At 46.7% G+C, this 13,985-nt stretch overlaps 1 long non-coding RNA gene across 1 annotated transcript in view; it reads right to left on the reverse strand.

Annotated features, from left to right (window-relative positions):
* Positions 1-1,886: 1,886 nt before the first annotated feature.
* LOC139076214 (uncharacterized) overlaps positions 1,887-13,985 on the reverse strand; it is an 81,642-nt gene continuing 69,543 nt past the window's right edge. The window contains exon 4 of the long non-coding RNA XR_011527592.1: positions 1,887-2,285. This is a non-coding gene — a long non-coding RNA (uncharacterized lncRNA). The remainder of the gene's footprint in view (positions 2,286-13,985) is intronic.

Genomic DNA, 13,985 nt, shown 5'->3' on the forward strand with positions numbered 1-13,985 from the left:
TTCCCCGACACAGTGCGCTCTGCCCCGCTCCCCACAGCTCCTTGGACACCCGCGCTCAGTCCTGCCACCTCACCTTTTCTTGGCTGCTCCACCTGGAGGAAATGCCTTCTCTCTCTCCTCAGGGATGGCTGCTTCTGGAGGCTCCAGGCAGGAGGGCCAAGCTAGTGCTGTCAGAGAAAGATGACTTCCAACAGCAGGTACTGATGTGAGCGGCTTCAGCTCCAGGTGGACAGAGGATGCTAGACCTGGGGAGAATGGAGAGAGCGACCCCAGGGCAGAGAGGGGAGGGGGCTTTCCACGAGCAGAGGCTCTGGTTCCACCCAGGGACTATAAGAGAGGCTCAGAATAGTGAGCCGGTTTGCATCTAGCAGCTATTAGCATTAGAAAATGAGAAGACCACGTGTTTTACCCTGACACTCAAGAAAAGGTAGGAGAGGGAGAGAGGGGAGTTCTGCAGATGGCGAGTGGCGAGGGGACTCTATGGGGTGAGGAGTGAGTGGAAATGTCCCTGGATATGATGACCATAAGATAATGTAAGTATGGGAGTGACTAATGTCAAACCTTAGACTGACTGTGTAGACGGGTAGAAACCCGTCTTCAGCCCACCTCCACATCCTCCGGGAAGATTACTATGTTCGCAATAGTGGAAAACTTTGTGTGGATGTGTTTTACTTAGGCTCAGGATGTTACCTAAGAAAAGGAATGTGTTTTCATGTCTGGGTCAATGCTATGTCCCACGTAGAAAGCACCCATGGGCCACAGAACCTGAGTGACAAGGGGAAAATGGGCCCAAAAGCCCCCTGGAAATCCACCCCATCCAGAGGAGGACTATGAGCTTCCGCAGTTATGGAACACAGTTCTAAGCCAACCTGAGGCCACAGCAACTAAGAATCCAGCAGACGTCGGGTCCACCCGTGCATTTCTACATCCTTTTTCGAATGTAGAAATTACGGGCCCATTTTCTTGTCCATTGTTTCCCTGTTTTCTCTTGCTGACACCCTGGTCTTGAGATGTGTTGTTGTGTGGAGGGACTAGTGTAGTGTTATGAAATAAATAAAGGCTGTAGAGCTAGAAATGTGTGAGAGCCAGTCCCAGTTCCCTTCTTCCTATCAATATGACCTTAGCAAATTGCTCAACCTCTGTGAGCCTCAAGTCCACATCTAGAAGATGGGGTTGTTGGGAGGCTGAGAGATAATGTAGAGAAGCAATGTTTTCGAGGGGCAGCAGCTTCATCACTGTGGCTGCAAGCCCCTGGTATATTGTGGATATTACTTAGTGAGGAGCCGGGCCAAAGAGGGGAAAGGAAACCTGGTTTGGGTCGAGAGTGATGCCCCCAAGACTAAATCAACAGCACAAGCTCTGAGAATGAGGTGGTGAGTGTGCGGGACTCCGATCTGGTCACAGCTCCACATGGAATCAGAAATACACGCTCTCTGTCCTTCACAGCTCCTTTTCATTTGTAGGTATTTACGGGCTTCAATGTCAGAACTTGAATTACAAGATGGCGGGAGTCCCTGAGCTTGCTATCCATTTGTGGGGTGAATCTGGGCTCTTGCTAGCAATGCAATGGACATCTCTTGGGTTATCTTCCTACTATTGCTTTTCTAGAAATTCATCCTTCCTCACCCCATCCATAGAGTTGCAGCCAAAGTTCCATGTTAAAGTGTGACCTACCCCCTGCTTACAGTGGACTGGTCTGGGGAGGGATGCTGCATTCGGGGAAGAGGGCAGACTCTCTCTAGATGGCTGGGCTGTAGCATGGACCCTTGGGAGCTGGTAGAGGTGACCACGTCCCACCACGAGAACTGGGAAACTGAGAAAGCTGGACTACAGCAAGACAGAACAGCAAAGAGAGAAGCATGAATAAGTGACACAGAGCAAAGACTCCCAGCTTGGAACAGCACCCCAGGCCAGCTCTGGTCCTGCTGCCTGGCTTTATTTCTGAGGCTGGATTCAGCCACACATCCTGAGATTCTCCCAACCAAGTCCGTTTTCACTCAGAGTAGATGGAGTGGAATTTCCAGAGCCGACATCCAGAATAGGCCCAACTACCGTGCAAACCAAGGTTGCATTTGGAGGAGAGGAAGGACGATGATGTTGAATGCACATCTCCCCAGATGATGAAGGAATTGCCTCCAAGCTCAGCAGGTGGGACGACCTACTCTGTGTTGTACACCTTATCAGCTGACACTTCCCGTGGATGATAACTCCGTTCAGGCACAGCAGTAACATTTACTACTTAACAGGCTGCTTGTAGAGATTTCCCTCCGCAATGAGAACCTTTCCTATTACAGGAGAAAAATGAAAGGGGAGTCATTTATTCCATGTGAAAAACAGTCGCTTTAAAAAATGGAAACACTGTCAATCAGGCTGAACCACAAGCTGTGATTAAAGCTTCCAGACTCCTGCCCGTTAGTGTGAGCACATCTGAATTTCAGCCCAACGCTGAGACTGCAGCACAGGACGTCTGATGGATTCCACCTTTAACATAACGCCAGACATGTCGTAAAAGTAAAATACTTATTGCCTAAGTTCAAGAAAATTTTGGTCTTTTATTCAGGTAACAGTCACAGCACCTCATTAACAAGCTTAACTCAAAACTACGTCTCCCTAATCACAGAAATGAAGATAAAGCTGGAGTCATTATCGCTGTTCTGCTGGTGCATGAAGTATGGTTTATGGAAGAGAAGCTGGACATTTCTGGAAAGGGCAAGTTTCTCTCCCAGCCACTGCTCTGTGGCCACGATGGATTTGTTTTGCTCTTTCAATCCAAACAGTGACTGAGCCCCGTGCGCTGGGGGCTGGAAATAAAAATGAGACGTAGTCCCCGCCCTCAAGGAATTCACCTGCTCGTGACCCATGCCCTCAAGTAGGGGGACAATTAGCTTTAACCAGGAGGCTGTGGGCACATGCAGGAGAGGCCTGGGGTGGGAGGGGCTGTCAGGCGAGGCTCCAAGGATGAGCAGGTTCGTCCTTAGAAGAGGAGGAAGGCCCCTCCAGGTAGGAGAGCAGTGGATCAGGGCCCGGCTGGGAGGAGCCTGGCACGCTGGGGGAAGACTGCGTCCAGTGGGCAGCTCTCCACCTGCCCACGCTCACCCGGGGGCATGCAGCGACCTCTGCCCAGCGCCTGAGAGGCCCAGGAATTGAGGAGCATTCCTGCCCTGAGTGGCAGGGGTGCCCTGAAGGGTAGGCAGGCCTGAACACAGGACAAGAGAAGCGGACGAGAGACCCATGTCTCCTCAGTGATCCAACATGTGTCCAGAGACGGCTCTGGTCCCACTGTTGAGACACGCAAGGAGGAGGTTTGAGGGTTTTAGCCCAATGCTCAGATGGATTGAAGGGAGTGGCCAGGAAAGGACTCAACTCAAAACCTATCCACTTTGACCTCTCAGTGACAGGTGCCATTGCTGACCCCAGGCTGGGGCCTCTGCTGACCTCAGAGGTGGTGGGATCACCACTTCCTAGGAGCTCAGGACATCTTCAGTGAATCCAATCCTTCTTTGGTACCCCTTCCCCAACATTCATCAGCAATTCCTCACACCTCTGCCTCCAAAATATACCCCACCCAGTGATGCCTGTCCTCCTCTCTGCCACCACCCCAGTCCAGGCCACCATCAGCTCTCATCTGGACAGCTGCAACAAAGGGGCGTGGTGTTCCATTATGAGCCATATCACAGTGCTCCCCTACTCAGGACCCTCCAAAGAATTTTCTTCCCACTTGTAATAAATCTAAATAAGCTCTTTTCCTCAGGCTACGGGCCCTACCTGTTGGGTGAGACGTCCAGTCTCACCTTAGAGCACCCCATGGTGCTCACTAGGCCCAGCCCCATCACCCCTCTTTCTGGGCCAGCTTTGCTCTAGCTCTTCCCTATGCCTGGAATGTGCTTCTCATCCAACGTTACTGCCTCAAGAAGCCAATGCAATGCCTAATTGATCGTCTTCACACAACTTACCACTGTTTCCTAATGGTCTGCTCTCCCATCCCTGCTACACCATAGGCCCCGTGAGAGGAGGACTTGTACATCTGCAGTCTTCACGACTGTATTCCGAGAACATGACCCATCCCACAAAGGGTGCTCCATGCGTGTTTGCTGACTGAATGAGTCAGTATGTCTGCCAATACCCCTCAAAGCTTTGGACCCTGTGGAAGCCATGGCCCCTGGAATTTGCCAGGCCAGGGCAGTGCTGTCCTTTAGACCACTCTGATGCCAGGGAGGGGTTCATGAGCCCCAAGGACTCCCAAGAAATGGGATCAAGGGCCTGCATTCCATCTTGGTCAAGTCTTCATGATGGAGCCCTCAGACCTCTGCCTCTGTGCTCATCACTCTACTTTGTGACTGTGCAGTGTTAGTCAGGGTTCTCGAGAGAAACAGAACCAACAGGAGGTGGACACGTAGACAGATAGATAGGTAGACAGATACATAGATACATACACAGATAGATGATTGATAGATAATAGATGGATAGATACATAGATACAAAGATACATAGATGAATGATGATAGATACATAGATACATAAATAGATAGATAGATGATAAATACATACATACATACATGCATAGATACATAGATACATAAATAGATACGTAGATAGATGATAGACACATACATACATATATAGATGGATGATAGATACATACAAACATACATAGATAGATAACATAAATACATAGATATATACGTAGATAAATAGATGATAGATACATACATACATAGATAGATACATAGATAGATAGATGATAGATTGATAGGTAGGTAACACATAAATATAGGATATATAGATTTATTGTAAGGAATTTGCTCACATGGTTATACAAGCTGAGAAGCCCAGAAGAGCCAATGGTGTAAGTCTAGTCTGAAAGCCAGTGGGCTCAAGATCTAGGAAGAGCTAACATTTCAATTCAAGTCCAAAAGCAGGAAAAAACAATATCTCACTCAAAGGCAGTCAGGCAGGAGGAGTTCCCTCTTAGTCAACCATTTTGTTCTATTCAGGCCTTCAACTGGTTGGGTGAGGCCCACCCACATTTGGGAGGGCAAACCTGCTTTACTCGGGCTACTGATTCAAATGTTAGTCACATCCAGAAACACCCTCACAGATGCACCCAGAATAATGTTTGGCCAAATGTCTGGGCACCCCATGGCCCAGGCAAGTTGACACATAAAATTAACCATCTATCTGTTCTCTCCCCCACTGAATGTGAGTCACTTGAGAAGAACTGGGTCTGGTTTATCTCGGAATCCTGAGAATCAGGTTTAACGTCTGAAAACTGGTAGGTGCTCAGCAAATGTTTGTGGAACGAATGAATGAATCTCTAATTCCCAGTCCCTAGCCCCAGGTCAGCTCTAAGTCAAGGCTCATAAACTTGGTCAAATCAAAGTGCCTCTGTGCAAAGGACAGAAAGATCAAGGTGATGTCAAAGCCTGGACCACCAGGCTTTCCAGAGCATATCATTCAGACAACGAGAACTCACCCGGGGATCTCAGCAGAGACCAAGCGCAGACAGGCAATTTTAGAGCTCAGCATCTGGACTCTACCCACTGGCCCTCAGCCCTGATGGCTTTGCCAGTTCTGACCTGAGACCCTCGTCAGGAACAATGATCCCTGGTGGTCTCAGTCTCCACCTCTGTGAAGTGAAGGGGACATTAGTAGCTTCTTCAGAGATTGTTGTGAAGATCAAATGCAATAATCTATGTACAGCAAGTGTGAATTTGTTTCATGACACTTGGAGAAATATAGGCTTCGTTATTTTCTGAATCAGATAAATTTGACTTGATTGCAAGAAATTCAGATAAGTAAAATCATACATCAAGAACTCCCACAACTCAACAACGAAAAAATAAAGAACCCTGTTAAAAAATGGGCAAAGGACTTGAATAGGCATTTCTGCAAAGAAGATGTGTTACAAATGGCCAACAGGCACATGAGAAGATAGGCAACATCACTAGTTATTAGGGAACTGCAAGTGAAAACTGCAGTGAGATACCACCCCATGCCCATCAGGATGATGACTATCAAAAAAAAAGAGAAAATAGGGGCCGGCCCCTTGGCCGAGTGGTTAAGTTCACATGCTCTGCTTCGGCAGCCCAGGGTTTCGCTGGTTTGGATCCTGGGCGCGGACATGGCACTGCTCATCAAGCCATGCTGAGGCGGCATCCCACATGCCACAACTAGAAGGACCCACAACTAAAATATACAACTATATACTGGGGGGATTTCAGGAGAAAAAGCAGGGGAAAAAAATATATTGGCAATAGTTGTTAGCTCAGGTGCCAATCTTTAAAAGAAAAAAGAGAGAGAGAGAGAAAATAATAAGTGTTGGTGAGAATGTGGAGAAATTGCAACACTTGTACACTGTTGGTGGGAATGCAAAATGGTTCAGCCGCTATGGAAAACAGTATGGTAGTTCCTCAAAAAATTGCAAATAGAATTACTATATGATCCAGCAATTCTATTTCTAGCTATATATTCAAAAGAATTGAAAGCAGATCTCAAAGAGATAGTTGTACACCCATGTTCATAGCAGCATTATTCATAACCCCAAAACACGGAAGCAACCCATGTGTCCATCAACTGACAAATGGATGAGCAAAATGTGGAATATACATACAACGGAATAGTATTCAGCCTTACAAAGGAAGGAAATTCTGGGCCCAGCCCAGTGGCTGAGTGAGTGGTTAAAGTTCTGCACGCTCCACTTTGGCAGCCCAGGTTCATGGGTTCAGATCCCAGGCATGGACCTACTCCACTCACCAGCCACACTGTGGAGGTGTCCCACATACAAAAAAAATAATAAAAAAGAGGAAGATTGGCACAGATGTTAGCTCAGAGCTAATCTTCCTCAGCAAAAAAAACAAAGAAAATTTTTAAAAAGGGAGGAAATTCTGACACATGCTACAACATGGATAAAACTTGGGGACATCATGCTGAATGAAATAAGCCATCACAAAAGAACAAATATTGTATTATTTCATTTATACGAGGTATCTGAAGTAGTCAAATTCATAGAGACAGAAAGCAGAATGGTTGCCACCAGGGGCTGGGGGGGAGGGGAACGGGGAGTTGCAGTTTAATGAGCATAGAGTTTCAGTTTTGCAAAATGAAGAGCATTCTGGAGACTGATTGCGTAACAGTGTGAATGTAACACCAATGAACTGTACACTTAAAAATTGCTCAGATGATAATTTTTATATTACCTGTATTTTATCACAATTGCAAATTTTTAAAATAAATAAAATCATATTAATGCTGCCAATGATAAGAGGAAATAGGGCCTTTACGGCTTCAGGTCATCCATGTGCCCTGACACACTGCCCAATTTGGGTAAGGCCCTTTGGCTCTCAGTCTTTCCATTTACAGACATGAAAACTGGGGCCCAGAGAGAGGAAGGAGCTTGCTCGTGGTCACACAGCTGGTGAGCAGGGCAGGGACTCCGCCCCAGCCGGTCCCACTCCAGAGCCCAGCTCTTTGCTGTTATGCCATCCTCTCTAGGCCAACACATACCTCTTAGGGATCTTGGGCAAGTCAACTCACAGGGCTATCGTAAGAATTATATAGAGGGCTTAGCATGGTGCTAACAGGTAGTGAGCACTCAAAAAATGTAAAAGTAGAAAGTTAAACTCAAGTTTCCATGATTCCAAAGAAAAGATTTCTTCTTCTAGATAAAGCTCTCATATCAGAAAGCAAAATTCGAATCCACAGTCATACCACTGGATTCGAGTCACAGTGACAGACATCAGGAGTTCCACCTCCACGACCAGTGAGTCACCATTCTGTGCTAGCACTTTGGGACTTTCTCCCCTATGGCCACGGCCAACAACTCAGCTGATTCTCAGAAGAACCCCAGGAAATCAGCAGAGCAGGTGAGATCCAGAGGCCCAGAGAGATCGTGGATCCAGGACTAGTCCTCCAATTGGCTTCTTTCTACAAGATCATCGTTCCTCTCATGAACTGTGAACTGGCATTTATAGGAATAACCTGTCAGCCAGCCCTTAACAGGCACCGCAGAGAGCAGGCCCTGCCTTAGACACCATCAAGGCTCAAAAGAGAAGCCTGCCCGCTGCCCGTGAAGAATTGGCACTCTACTGAAGCCATGATTGTGGCCCAACAGAGGAAGAGGTTATCACTGTGCACCGTGGCTGGAAATCTATCTCCCACCTGGAGAGCCAGAGCAGACAGCTTCAGGGGGAAGCTGGGAGGTGGTCAGGTGGTCCTCCTCAGTCCTCAGGTCCATCATGGCCCATCATGTCAAGCCAGACACATCCAACAGCTGTGATCCCAACTCAGTCCCTTCTCCCTGAGGACCCACAGCTGTTAAATCTGCTCCAAGAAGCCACAGATCTGGCCAAGTCAGGAGGACCAGGGAATACCATCTGCATCTCAGAAGACAAAAGTCACATCCACGAACATATAGAGAGTACTTAGTACCTGCAGGACCCTGCTCCTCCGGGTTACCTGCATCCCAGGAGGAAGGCGTCATGAAAGGAGGTGTTGATGTTTTCTGGTTTATTGTTTCATATAATTGGATTGGCAGGTTGTTTTGTTGTTATTGTTGTTTGTTCTCTTACTGTGGCTTTTGTTTGTTTGTTGTTGTTTCACTATAATGGAACAGAGCCTTATCCAATGTGGTTGTCCTATGGCCACCTGAAGAAAACGTCCGGGAAATTCCTCGAATGAACTCTTTGGGCATATATAAGTTGGTTGTCTTGGAAAAGACATGACTGTTCTCCAGAAAATGCAATCTTCACGTCACAGATTCCTCTTAGGATCAGAAAAGTTCCTTCACTTCTTGTGATCATTGGACCTCGCCATTGACCACAGCTTGATGCTTCAGGGCCAGGGGAGCCCTCTGAATGTCAGCTACTGTTGCTGCTGCTGCTTGAGGCAACTGTGAGGAGGACAACCAAACTCTTCCTCTAGGGTTTACCCCAGCCATCCCACCCAACTCCATCACTCATCCTCTCACATATTCATTCAACGTGTATTTATTGAGCATCTACTATGTGTGTGTAACTGTGTAAGGCAAAGCAGACATGATCCCTGACTCAGATAGCTCATGACTTAGTGGGAATATCGACATTAAACAGATAAATACATAAAAGTTTTCATAGCAACTGTGGTACATGCTGGGGAGAGAGAAACGCAGCGTGTTTGCTCACTCATCCACTAGATATTCACTGAACACTAAGATGGGCAGACCCCTATCTCAGGTGCTTCCTGGAACACATAACAAGATGAAAGCTGGGAGGTAAGAGAAGGTCCCCCAAGGAAACGTTGTTCAAGCTGAGACCTGAAGGCTAGGTAGAGTTTGCCTGGCAAAGACAAAGACGAGAAGAGCATGCCAGTCAGAGGAACACCATGACGGGTCCTGGGGCAGGGCATGCCTCTGAGAATGTCAGGAGTCACAGGGGCCTGGAGCACTGGGGCTGGAGCACATGGGGTGAGGCTGGACGGAGGGGCAGCGGCACAGCTGGCCAGGCTCTGTGGACCCCACTGAGAGCTACCGCCTGATCTGAAGGGCAGGCTTCAAGCTGAGAACTAATGTTCCCGTCATCAACACTGTAGCACGTGGTCTTCTCCTCTTTATCAGGGTCCTGGAACGTCAGACCTCAGCATGCTGTCCTTCAAAGACACCATCAGGGAAATTCATAACGATGACCACGCACCTCCATGCCTTTCAACATGTTGTTCCCCGGTTCTCCTTTTTTCTGCTTTTCTTCCTGGTAAACCCCTACTCATGCTTCATAATTCAGTCTGGCCATCGCCTTGTCTGTAAAACAATCTGACTTCCCCAGGCCTCGACTGCAGCTTATCCTCACCTCCGGACAACGACTGACTCAGCTTGTGAGCCGGAACAGGGACGTCGCCAATGCTGTTTGTGACCCCCCCCTCAACAGGTGGTGAGGTGCAGAAAGTGAGAGCATTGAGAAAATTGTGAGCAGTTACACAGAACAATGCTATGACTGCTGAAGCTAATAATTATAAAATGGAGCTTCGTTTTCTATGTCTTTTTATTTATTTTGTTCTAATGATTCATTTTTATTGTATTTTATAAAAGTGTTGATCCACAATGGATCTAAATTTATTGAATTTATTAAAAATGAAGCGAGGGGCCTTCTCCGCAGACAGCGTGAGAAGCACCGTCCAGAGAGCCTGGCGCTGAAGGCCTTTCTCCACCGCCCTCTTCCTCCTCCCCACCTTCCTGACCCCCGCCAGTCACTGCCTCATTCACCCCACACAGCAGCCTTACCCGGAAAGCACCTCCAGCTCGCCTTCTCTTCTCTTACTAGAAATGAGTAACTGAAGCTAAAAGAGAGACAGCAACAGGCCTGGGTGAGTTTCCTGTTGCTGCTGTTGCGAAGTGCCCCAAATTCAGTGGCTTAAAACTATACAAATTTGTTTTCTTATGGTGTTGGAGGGCAGAGAGTAGAAATGGGTTTCACTGGGCTGAAATCAAGGTGTCGGCAGGGCCACCCTCCCTAGAGGCTCCGAGAGGGGATGCATCTCCTTGCCTCTTCCAGCTCCTGGAGGCCTCCTGCCTTCCTTGGCTCCTGGCTCCTCAGTCCGTCTTCAAAGCCAGCAGTGTAACATCTTCCAGGAATCAGTCTCTCTCCTGTTGGCCCTGCTTCCATCATCACGGCTCCTTCTCCGACTCTGCATCCCTCTTAAAAAGATCCTGGTAATCCAAACAGGGAGTGAAGAAGTGAAACTCTCGCTGTTTGCAGACGACGTGATCCTATATATAGGAAACCCAAAAAACTCCGTAGGAAAAATAATAGAAATAATTAACAACTACAGTGAAGTTGCAAGGTACAGAACCAACTCACAAAAATCAGTTGCTTTTCTATACTCCAGTAACGAACTTCCAGAAAGAGAACTCAAGAATACAATTCCATTTGCAATCGCAACTAAAAGGATAAAGTGCCTAGGAATAAATTCAGCCAAGGAGGTGAAGGACTTATACAATGAAAACTATAAGACGCTACTGAAAGAAATTGATAATGACATAAAGAGATGGAAAGAGATTCCTTGCTCGTGGATTAGAGGAATAAACATAGTTAAAATGTCCATACTACCCAAAGCAATCTACAGTTCAATGCAATCCCAATCAGAATCCCAATGACATTCTTCACAGAAATAGAGCAAAGAATCCTAAAATTCATAGGGGGCAACCCAGAATTGCTAAGGAAATCCTGTGAAAAAAGAACACAGCTGGAGGCATCACAATCCCTGACTTCAAAATGTACTACAAAGCCTTAGTGATCAAAACGGCATGGTACTGGTACAAAAACAGGCACACAGATCAACAGAACAGAACTGAAAGCCCAGAAATAAAACCACACATCTACAGACAGCTAATCTTCGACAAAGGTGTCAAGAACATACAATGGAGAAAAGATAGTCTCTTCAACAAATGATGTTGGGAAAACTGGACAGTCACATGCAAAAGAATGAAAGTAGACCACTATCTCACACCACACACAAAACTAAACCCAAAATGGATCAAAGACTTGAAGATATGTCCTGAAACCATAAAACTCCTGGAAGATAATATCAGTAGCACACTCTTTGACACTGAACTAAAAAGGATCTTTTCAAATACCATGCACACTCTTTGACACTGAACTAAAAAGGATCTTTTCAAATACCATGTCTTCTCAGACAAGGGAAACAAAGAAAAATAAACAAGTGGGAGTTCATCAGACTAAAGACCTTCTGCAGGGCAAAGGAAACTAGAATCAAAACAGAGACAACCCACCAACTGGGAGAAAATATTTGCAAATCATATATCTGGCAAGGGGTTAATCTCCGTAATATATAAGGAACTCACACAACTGAACAATAAAAAAAACAAACAACCCGATCAAAAAATGGGCAGAGGAGGTGAACAGACATTTTTCCAAAGAAGATATACAGATTGCCAATAAGCACATGAAAAGATGTTCAACATCACTAATCATCAGGAAAATGCAAATCAAAGCTACACTAAGATGCCACCTTACACCTGTTAAAATGGCTATAATCACTAAGACTAAAAATAACAAATGTTGGAGAGGTTGTGGAGAAAAGGGAACCCTTATACATTGCTGGAGGGAATGCAAACTGGTGCAGCCACTATGGAAAACAGTACAGAGAGTCCTCAAAAAACTAAAAATAGAAATACCATTCTATAGAAAAATCCAGCTATCCTACTATTGGGAATCTACCAAAACAACTTGAAATCAACAATCCAAAGTAACACATGCACCCCTATGTTCATTGCAGCATTATTCACAATAGCCAAGAAGTGGAAACAATCCAAGTGCCCATTGACCGATGATTGGATAAAGAAGATGTGGTATATACATACAATGGAATACTATGCAGCCACAAAAAAGACAAATTCATCCCATTTGCAATAACATGGAAGGACCTGGAAGGAATTAGGCTAAGCGAAATAAGCCAGTCTGAGAAAGATAAACACCAGATGATTTCACTCATGTGTGGAATATAAACAAATACATGGACAAAGAAAACAGTTCAGTGGTTACCAGGAAAAGGGGAGTGGGAGGTGGACACAGAGGGTAAAGGGTAGCACTTACGTGGTGACAGACAAGAAATAACGTACGACTGAAATCTCACATTGATGTAAGCTATTATGAACTGAATAAAAAAAAAATAGAATCCCTGTGCTTACTTTGAGCCCACCTGGATAATCCAAGATAATCTCCCCATCTCAGGATTCTTAACTGGCTCGCATCCTCAGTGTCTTCCGCCACATAAGGTGACACATTCAAGGGCTCTAGGGGTTAGGACATGGATTCTGTGGAGGGCCATTATTCTGTCTCCCACAATGGCCAAGATCACACAGCTACTATGGCAAATATTTCCAGGACTCAAACCCCAGTCTTGGCCACAGAACCCATGTTTAGTATTTTGTTTTGTTTTTCCTCACTACCCCACTCTACCTTCTAATATATATGCCCATGTTGGTAGAAATACTTTGTTTGAAAGTTTTAGAAAATAGAGAGTGAGCCCTGATGTGTGGGTGGCAATAGGACCCATGCCATTGCACCTCCCTCGGCTGTGGTGACGTCTGAGTCCTCTGCAGACAGTCGTTGCAAACCTGAGGGACTGCCCCATTTAAGCTCCGATCCAGACACAGCGTCGGAAGTGTGAGCAGCCGCCGGGTCAGGAAGACCTGTGACGAGTCACCTGGAGAGTGCGCACACATCGCAGGAAAGACAGGGCTGTCCCCAGCAAGGACAGTGTTCCTTGGCAGTGTTGAATTTTTATTCCCGGGCAGATAGATAAATAGATTGGTGATTCTTATTAGCAAGAAGAATCACCTGCACCAAGTTTCTCTAGGAAGACGTTAAGATAACCCGGCAGCAGCAACCCGCTGCCGGTCCAAATCAATTCTTCGTGGTAAACTTTTATAAATCAAACACAGAGGACTCCAGAATCCCTCAAGAGCTTGTTGTGTGATGTGTTGGTTGATGCAAATGCTGGCACAAGCCACTGTGCAGGGGGTGTTAATCACAGCGTTTTGCTCACCCCATCGATTCCAGCTGGTCCCACCTCAAGCCCCAAGACCTCAGTGGCCCCTGGAGGCTGTGATTGCCCCCCAGGGCAGCACATTGGGGAGGGCAGCAGAGACATCCACGGGATGCTCAGGACCTGCCGCTCCCTCCTTGCTGTGCACCTGGGGCACAAATGGGGTTGGGGTGTCCGGGCCTGAGCAGGAGCAGGTGTGTGGTGCATTCCTGTCCGTTGATGTGGCACAAGTTGCTGAGGGACCATTCCAGGGTCAAGGGAGTGCTAGACCAGAGCCAAGATCCCACCCCAACAAGCCAGGCGAGACACAGGACAAAGACACAAAGACAGATGGGGCCAAGTGAGGGCCTGGAGGATGAAGGAGAGAGGAGCTGGAGTCATTCCTGACCATCTGAGAAGCTTTCTACAGAAGCCCCGAGCCTGGAGCAGTCGGAGAGCATTTAAAGGCA

The sequence above is a fragment of the Equus przewalskii genome, chromosome 15 (genome assembly GCF_037783145.1).
Source record: "Equus przewalskii isolate Varuska chromosome 15, EquPr2, whole genome shotgun sequence".
Classification (NCBI taxonomy): Eukaryota; Metazoa; Chordata; class Mammalia; order Perissodactyla; family Equidae; genus Equus; species Equus przewalskii.